Source organism: Scyliorhinus canicula, chromosome 10 (assembly GCF_902713615.1).
Source record: "Scyliorhinus canicula chromosome 10, sScyCan1.1, whole genome shotgun sequence".
NCBI lineage: Eukaryota > Metazoa > Chordata > Chondrichthyes > Carcharhiniformes > Scyliorhinidae > Scyliorhinus > Scyliorhinus canicula.
The window spans coordinates 13,345,532-13,354,239 of record NC_052155.1 but is presented as its reverse complement, the minus strand read 5'-3'; positions in this window follow the sequence as shown (position 1 = coordinate 13,354,239).

Below are 8,708 nucleotides of genomic sequence, written 5' to 3'. Positions count from 1 at the left end.
GGAGATACTTTCACCAGCGTGACGCCTTGCTTGGCTCAATCATTCATTTTTTAATTATTTCAAGATACTTCAGACATTTCCAAAATTCTAAGCTCTTGCTCTGACATGAGAAATGCTGCCCAATATGCTACTGTGATCTCCGTGTGGGCAGCACGGTAGCACAAGTGGCTAGCACTGTGGCTTCACAGCACCAGGATCCCAGTTTGATTCCCCGCTGGGTCACTGGCTGTGCGGAGTCTGCACATTCTCCCAGTGTCTGCGTGGGTTTCCTCCGGGCGCTCCGGTTTCCTCCCACAGTCCAAAGACGTGCAGGTTAGGTGGATTGGCCATACTAAATTGCCCTTAGTGTCCAAAGAAAAGGTTAGGAGGGGTTATTGGGCTACCGGGATAGGATGGAAATGAGGGACAGGGAGTGGGATAGCTTGATCTTGGTTTTGAACAAGGCTCGGCACATTGAGGGCCGAAGGGCCTGTTCTGTGCTGTACTGTTCTATGTTCTAACATAGATAAATCCACAGGACCAGATGGCATCTATCCCAGATTACTGAGGGAGACAAGAGAAGAAATTGCTGGGCCTCTGACAGAAATCTTTGTGTCCTCATTGGCGAGATCCCAGAGGATTGGAGTATAGCCATTTTCACAGTTATTTAAGAGGGGTTGCAAGAATAATCTGGGTAATTATAGGCCAGTGAGCTTGACGTCAGTGATAGCGAAAGTGTTGGAAAAGATTCTCAGAGATAGGAATCTATACATTAGGAAGTGAATGGTCTTATTAGTGACAGACAGCATGGTTTTCTACGAGGGAGGTCATGCCTCACTAATTTGATTGAATTTTTTGAGGAGGTGACAAAAATGATTGACGAGGGAAGGTCCCTCATGGTTGGCTGGTGCAAAAGATTAGATCACATGGGGTCAGGGGTGAAATAGCTGGATGGAGCCAGAACTGGCTTGGCCATAGAAGACAGAGGGTAGCAGTGGAAAAGTATTTTGCCGAATGGAGGTCTGTTACTAGTGGTATTCCGCAGGATCAATACTGGGAACTCTGCTCTTTGTAATATATATATAAATGACTTGGAAGAAAACGTAATAATAATAATCGCTTATTGTCACAAATAGGCTTCAATGAAGTTGCTGTGAAAAGTCCCTTGCAGGTCTGATTAGCAAGTTTGCGGTCGATATTAAGATTGCAGGAGTTGCGAATAGTGATGAAGATTGTGAGAGAATACAACAGGATATAGATAGGCTGCAAAATTGGGCAGAGAAATGGCAGATGGAATTTAACCCGGACAAATGTGAGGTGATGCATTTTCTGATATCCAATTCAGGTGGGAGCTATAAAATAATGGCAGAACCATCAGGAGCATAGAGACACAGAGAGATCTGGGCGTGTAGGTCCACAGATCCTTAAAGTGGCAGCACAGGTGGAAATGATGGTAAAGAAAGCATATGGTATGCTTGCCTTCATAGGACGGGATATCGAGTATAAAAGCTCGAAAACTATGTCACAATTATATAGAATGTTGGTTAGACCACATTTGGAATCCTGTGTCCAATTCTGGCCACCGCATTACGAGAAGGATGTGGAGGCTTTGGAGAGAGTACAGAAAAGGTTTACCAGGATGTTGCCTGGTATGGAGGGTATTAGCTATGAGGAGAGATTGAATAAACTGGGATTGTTCTCCCGAGAGAGACGGTGGCCTCCTGAGGGGCGGCCTGACAGAAGCTTATAAAATTATTAGGGGTATAGATAGGGTGAACAGTTGGAGACTTTTTCCCGGCGGAAATGACAATTACAAGGGGCACAGGTTCAAGGTGAGGGGGGATAGGTTCAGTGGAGATGTGCGGGGGAGGTTTTTTACACAGAGGCTGGTGGTGGGCTGGAATGCACTGTCAAGTGAGGTGATTGAGCCAGGTACGTTAGCGACCTTTAAGACTTATCTGGGTAGGCAAATGAACAGACGGGGTATAGAAGGATACAGGGTATAGATAGGACATGTGATCGGCGCAGGCCTGGAAGGCCAAAGGGCCTGTTCCTGTGCTCAGCTCAGCAATTTGCTCAGCTCTTCTGCTCTTTCCCCATCTTCCTTTTCTAGTAGCTATCCAAGGATTACAGCAGTTAAGACTGGTAACACCAAACGTTCACAGCTCTTGGCCAAGAGGGGCAGCTCAAAACCAATCAGCCACTGGGCAATAAAAAGAGACACACTCTGTTGAAGCTTTTCACCTTGCATCCACCAGGATAGCCCGCAAGTATTTACCAATACGCACTGCATGAGAAGAAGCGAGTGCTGATTGGCTGCTTAACTGGACTCTGAAGATGTTGCCATGGAGAGTGTAGCCCAGCGCAGTCGGCTGCCCTGCTTAATTCAAATTGAAACTGAGCACATCGACTCTGACTGGTGGAGGGCAATATTTGTTTGTAAAGTTAAGCAGGTGCTTTCGTTGTCAACTTCCTGACTGAATGAGAGTTATTTGAACTTTGCCATTTATGCTGTAGAATATGGATGGCGTTTCCTCTCCCTGATAATTTAGGGGCGCTCTACATCATTTATCTTCAACAAAGATCCTGCCATTCGCACCTCTTCCGTGCGCATATTATGTTTCTTTACTTGCCCCATTACCACTCTCCTTGGCTTCGCTCCACCAACTCCTTTTGTAATTTCTTCCCTCCTGTCTTACACCCTGTCAAAGACCTTCCCCTTTCTGTTCCTCTTCCCAACCTCCCCCCTTTCGCTTTCTCAAAACGAATTGCAGTTCCAACTTTTCCCAGTTCCGATGGCAGACCATGGAGAGAGAAATGAAGTTCATGTTACAGCTCCGCGCACGGCCCCCCATGAAAAGTTCCCTCTGTTATTCCCTCCACAAATGCCACCAGATCTGCGGAACATTTTCAGCATTTACTGTCTTTACTTCAGAAATGTGGGATTTTCCAATTCATAGAATTTACAGAACCATAGAATTTACGGTGCAGAAGGAGGCCATTGGGCCCATCGAGTCTGTACTGGCTCCTTGGAAAGAGCACCCCACTTAAGCCCACGCCTCCACCCTATCCCCGTAACTCAGTAACACCATCCAACCTTTCTGGACACTAAGGGGCAATCCACCTAACCTGCACATTTTTGGACTGTGGGAGGAAACCGGAGTACCCGGAGGAAACCCACGCACACACGGGGAGAACGTGCAGACTCCGCACAGAGAGACCCAAACCGGGAATCGAACTTGGGACCCTGGAGCTGTGAAGTAACAGTGCTAACCGCTGTGCTACCGTGCCGCCCACTTTGTGTTAGGGAGGCAACAAGCTTGCGGCTTTTATCTCCCGGGGATTTGGATTGGATTCATTTCAGTTTTCTGTACAACTGGCATTTTATAAATCTCTTTTAATGCACTGCAATACAGTGCAGGGTCAAGGTGTGGCAGTGAGCCAAAAGACTTTGTTAAAGATGTCGATTGTGAAGGGGTGGCTTTAAGGAGGAGGGGTAAAGAGGCAGGTGCGCTCGTGGGAGGGAGATCCATGGCTTAAGGCCTTGGCAGCTGGAGCCGCGGCCACCAATGGTGAAAGGATTAAACATGGGGCTGTGACGGGGTCAGAATTGGAGGAGAGCAGAGATCTCGGGGAGCGCGAGGGCTGAAGAAAGGCCAATGCCACGAAGGGATTTGGGAACAATGACGAGATTTTACAAACCAAAGAGCTACCAGATTAGTGACCAATGTGGGTCAGTTCAGTCACGCGCGCCTTTTTCACCTTTTATCTTTTGTTTAAGATGTGATGACCCATCTTCCTGCCCAATGAAAGGTCAGCATCTGTAAACACCTTTTAATTTCAAATTACAGTATTGCATCGTGGACCTGAACAATCCACCCAGTCATACTTCCTGAACAGTTTATTAGAACATAAGAACATAAGAACTAGGAGCAGGAGTAGGCCATCTGGCCCCTCGAGCCTGCTCCGCCATTCAATGAGATCATGGCTGATCTTTTGTGGACTCAGCTCCACTTTCCGGCCCGAACACCATAACCCTTAATCCCTTTTTTCTTCAAAAAACGATCTATCTTTATCTTAAAAACATTTAATGACGGAGCCTCAGCTGCTTCACTGGGCAAGGAATTCCATAGATTCACAACCCTTTGGGTGAAGAAGTTCCTCCTAAACTTAGTCCTAAATCTACTTCCCCTTATTTTGAGGCTATGCCCCCTAGTTCTGCTTTCACCCGCCAGTGGAAACAACCTGCCCGCATCTATCCTATCTATTCCCTTCATAATTTTAAATGTTTCGATAAGATCCCCCCTCATCCTTCTAAATTCCAACGAGTACAGTCCCAGTCTACTCAACCTCTCCTCGTAATCCAACCCCTTCAGCTCTGGGATTAACCTCGTCAATCTCCTCTGCACACCCTCCAGTGCCAGTACGTCCTTTCTCAAGTAAGGAGACCAAAACTGGACACAATACTCCAGGTGTGGCCTCACTAACACTTTATACAATTGCAACATAACCTCCCTAGTCTTAAACTCCATCCCTCTAGCAATGAAGGTCAAAATTCCATTTGCCTTCTTAATCACCTATTGCACCTGTAAACCAACTTTCTATGATTCATGCACTAGCACACCCAGGTCTCTCTGCACAGCAGCATGCTTTAATATTTTATTGTTTAAATAATAATCCTGCTTGCTGTTATTCCTACCAAAATGGATAACCTCACATTTGTCAACATTGTATTCCATTTGCCAGACCCTAGCCCATTCACTTAACCTACCCAATTCTGTGTTTTGTTTTATCAGTTTGACTATAGCTTTTCGGTGGGAATTCAGCTGTTGGATTATGCGGAGCTACAGAGTCGGGCAGTGAGTATTTGAACTAGCTGCTTCGCGGATTTGAGTCTTTTCGGCGGGAATCCAGCTGTTGGAGTGGGTGGAGCTGCTTCGCTGCTTAAATAGCCGCCACAGGGTCTATGGGGATAAATTTGAAGAGTGACATCACAACAAAGCAGTGACCTGATTGGCTGGTAAGGAAAGTGCTCCAATTAGCAGTAGCTGGGAGAAATTTAACTCTTTGTGTGTTGGTAAGTATTGTGATTGGCAAGTAAAATCTTTATTCCTTTCACTTATTCATTATTTGATATTATATTTGTAATCAGTTAAGGTAAAGTGCAAAAATGGCAGGAGATCCCAGACCCGTGTTATGCTCCCCGTGCTCAATGTGGGAGTTCAGGGACGCGGCCGATGCCCCTGACTCCTTCATGTGCGGGAAATGTGTCTAGCTCCAGCTCCTGTTAGACCGCATGACGGCTCTGGAGGTGCGGATGGACTCACTTTGGAGCATCCGCAATGCTGAGGAGGTCGTGGATAGCACGTTCAGTGAGTTGGTCATACCACAGATTAGGATTGGTGAGGGAGACAGGGAATGGCTGACCAAAAGGCAGAGAAAGAGCAGGAAGGCAGTGCAGGTGTCCCCTGCGATCATCTCCCTCCAAAACAGGTATACCGTTTTGGATACTGTTGGGGGAGATGACTCACCAGGGGAAGGCAGTAGCAGCCAGGCTCATGGTACCGTGGCTGGCTCTGCTGCACAGAAGGGCGGGAAAAAGACTGGCAGGGCTATAGTCATAGGGGATTTAATCGTAAGGGGAATAGACAGGCGTTTCTGTGGTCGAAAACGAGACTCCCGAATGGTACGTTGGCTCCCAGATGCACGGGTCAGGGATGTCTCAGATCGGCTGCAGGACATACTGAAAGGGGGAGGGTGAACAGCTAGTTGTCGTGGTGCATGTAGGCACCAACGATATAGGTAAAAAACGGGATGAGGTCCTACAATCAGAATTTAGGGAGTTAGGAGATACGTTAAAAATTAGGACCTCAAAGGTGGTAATCTCAAGATTGCTACCAGTGCCACGAGACAGTCAGAGTAGAAATTCCAGAATAGTCAGAATGAATACGTGGCTTGCGAGATGGTGCAGGAGGGAGGGGTTCAGATTTTTGGGACATTGGAACCGGTTCTGGGAGTGGTGGGACCATTACAAACCGGATGGTCTACACCTGGGCAGGACTGGAACCAATGTCCTTGGGGGTGCTTTTGCTAACACTGTTGGGGAGGTTTTAAACTAATGTGGTAGGGGGATGGGAACCAGATTAGGAAGTTAGAGGTCAGTAAAGAGGCAGCAACTAAAGCCATGAAGGTACTAGATAATAAACTCATTGTGACTAAATGGAAGAGTAGACAGGGAAGAGATGATGAATGCAAAGGTGGTCTGAGGTGCGTTTGTTTTAATGCGAGAAGTGTAGCAGGTAAGGCAGATGAACTTAGGGCTTGGATTAGTACCTGGGAATATGATGTTATTGGTATTACTGAGACTTGGTTGAGGGAACGGCAAGATTGGCAACTAAATATCCCAGGGTATGGATGCTTCAGGAGGGATAGAGGGGGAGGTAAAAGGGGTGGAGGAGTTGCATTACTGGTCAGAGATGATATCACAGCTGTGATTAAGGAGGGCACGATGGAGGATTCGAGCACTGAGGCAATATGGGTAGAGCTAAGAAATAGGAAGGGTGCAGTAACATTGTTGGGACTTTACTACAGGCCTCCCAAAAGCGAGCGTGAGGAAGAGGTACAAATATGTAGACAGATTATAGAAAAATGTAGGAGCAATAGGGTGGTCGTGATGGGAGATTTTAACTTCCCCAACATTGAATGGGACTCATGTAATGTTGGAGGCGTAGATGGAGCAGAATTTATAAAGAACATCCAGGAGAGTTTTTTAGAGAAGTATGTAAATAGTCCAACTCGGGAAGGGGCCATACTGGACCTGGTATTGAGGAATGAACCCGGCCAGGTGGTTGAAGTTTCAGTCGGTGATTACTTTGGGAATAGCGATCACAATTCCGTAAGTTTTAGAATACTCATGGACAAAGACGAGAGTGGTCCTAAAGGAAGAGTGCTAAATTGGGGAAAGGCCAAGTATAACAATATTCGGCAGGAGCCAGGGAATGTGGATTGGGAGCAGCTGTTGAAGAGTAAATCCACATTTGAAATGTGGAAGTCTTAAGGAAAGGTTGATTAGAGTGCAGGACAGACATGTCCCTGTGAAAATGAGGGATAGAAATGGAAAGATTAGGGAACCATGGATGACGGGTGGAATTGTGAGACTAGCTAAAAGGAAAAAGGAAGCACACATAAGATCTAGGCGACTTAAAACTGATGAAGCTTTGGAGGTTGGAGGTTGAGGGGGGACCTGATTGAGGTCTACAAAATTCTGAGAGGTATGGACAGGGTGGATAGCAACAAGCTTTTTCCAAGAGTGGGGTGTCAATTGCAAGGGGTCATGATTTCAAGGTGAGAGGGGGAAAGTTTAAGGGAGATGTGCGTGGAAAGTTTTTTACGCAGAGGGTGGTGGGTGCCTGGAACGCTTTGCCAGCGGAGGTGGTAGAGGCGGGCACGATAGCATCATTTAAGATGCATCTAGACAGATACATGAACAGGCGGGGAACAGAGGGAAGTAGATCCTTGGAAAATAGGCAACAGATTCAGATAAAGGATCTGGAACGGCGCAGGCTGGGAGGGCCGAAGGGCCTGTTCCTATGCTGTAATTTTGTTTGTTCTTTATGTAGAGGTTGAAGAGTCGTAAAATCTAACAGTACATAAAAGGAACCAACTGGTCCATCATGGCTGCGCTGGATAAGATAATAGAATTTTTTTACAGTACAGAAGGAGGCCATTTGGCCCATCAAGCCTACACCGGCCCCTGAAAGACCACAGTTTCTAAGCCCACACCTCCACCCTTTCCCTGTAACCCAGCAACCCCACCTAACTTTTGGACTCGAAGGGCAATTTAGCATGACCAATCCACCTAACCCGCACATCTTTGGACTTGTGGGAGGAAACCGGAGCGCCCGGAGGAAACCCATTCACACACGGGGAAGAACGTGCAGCCTCCGCACAGACAGCAACCCAAGCCAGGAGTAGAACCTGTGACCCTGGCGCTGTGAAGCAACAGTGCTAACCACTGATCGTGTCATCCAAGCATTTTCCTATTATCTGTCAATGGCCTTTGCCTCAATGCCCCATTCCGGTTTCTCCTTCCCCTTTCTTAATGCCACGACGAGGGGCGAGGAAGCTGAAGAGAGAAGAGGCAACTGGTCCATGTCAAGAAGTCACTCATCTATTCACTATCATGCTGGGGCCATCTGTCACTGTGAACCAAATGACTTTGCAATTTACCGCAGAAAGGAATGCACAACAGCCCAAAATATTTCCAAATGCCGGAAAACAGTGCCCGTCCCGTGGGTGAAAATTTATAATATTTATCGGTGTCAAGCATGCCTGAAAAGGGTGACCCCCCCACCTGACAAAGTACAGGCCCAATGGTCGCCATCCTTCACAGTTCAGGAGAGACCTCACAACATTGGCAGATGTTTAAATTTGGTTTTCCAAACCACAATTTATAGTCTCCATAAATTTTGCAGAGCATTCCCATGGTGCATTTTGATGCGCTGTTCTTGCAAGCAATAAATCCGAAGCGCTGTGCAAGACAGTAAAAGTCCCCCCGTGAGCCTGAGCTTGTTTTTCTGGTTGTATATCTCTGTCTCTCCTCAGGAGTGGCTGAGGCCGGCCTCGCTCCGAGACTGTTTGGCAACTGGTTCACAGCCCCGGAGCCTGAGAGTCAGCGGCACAGACAGGAAACACCATCTGCAGCTAATTATTACTTAATGGGCTCAGTT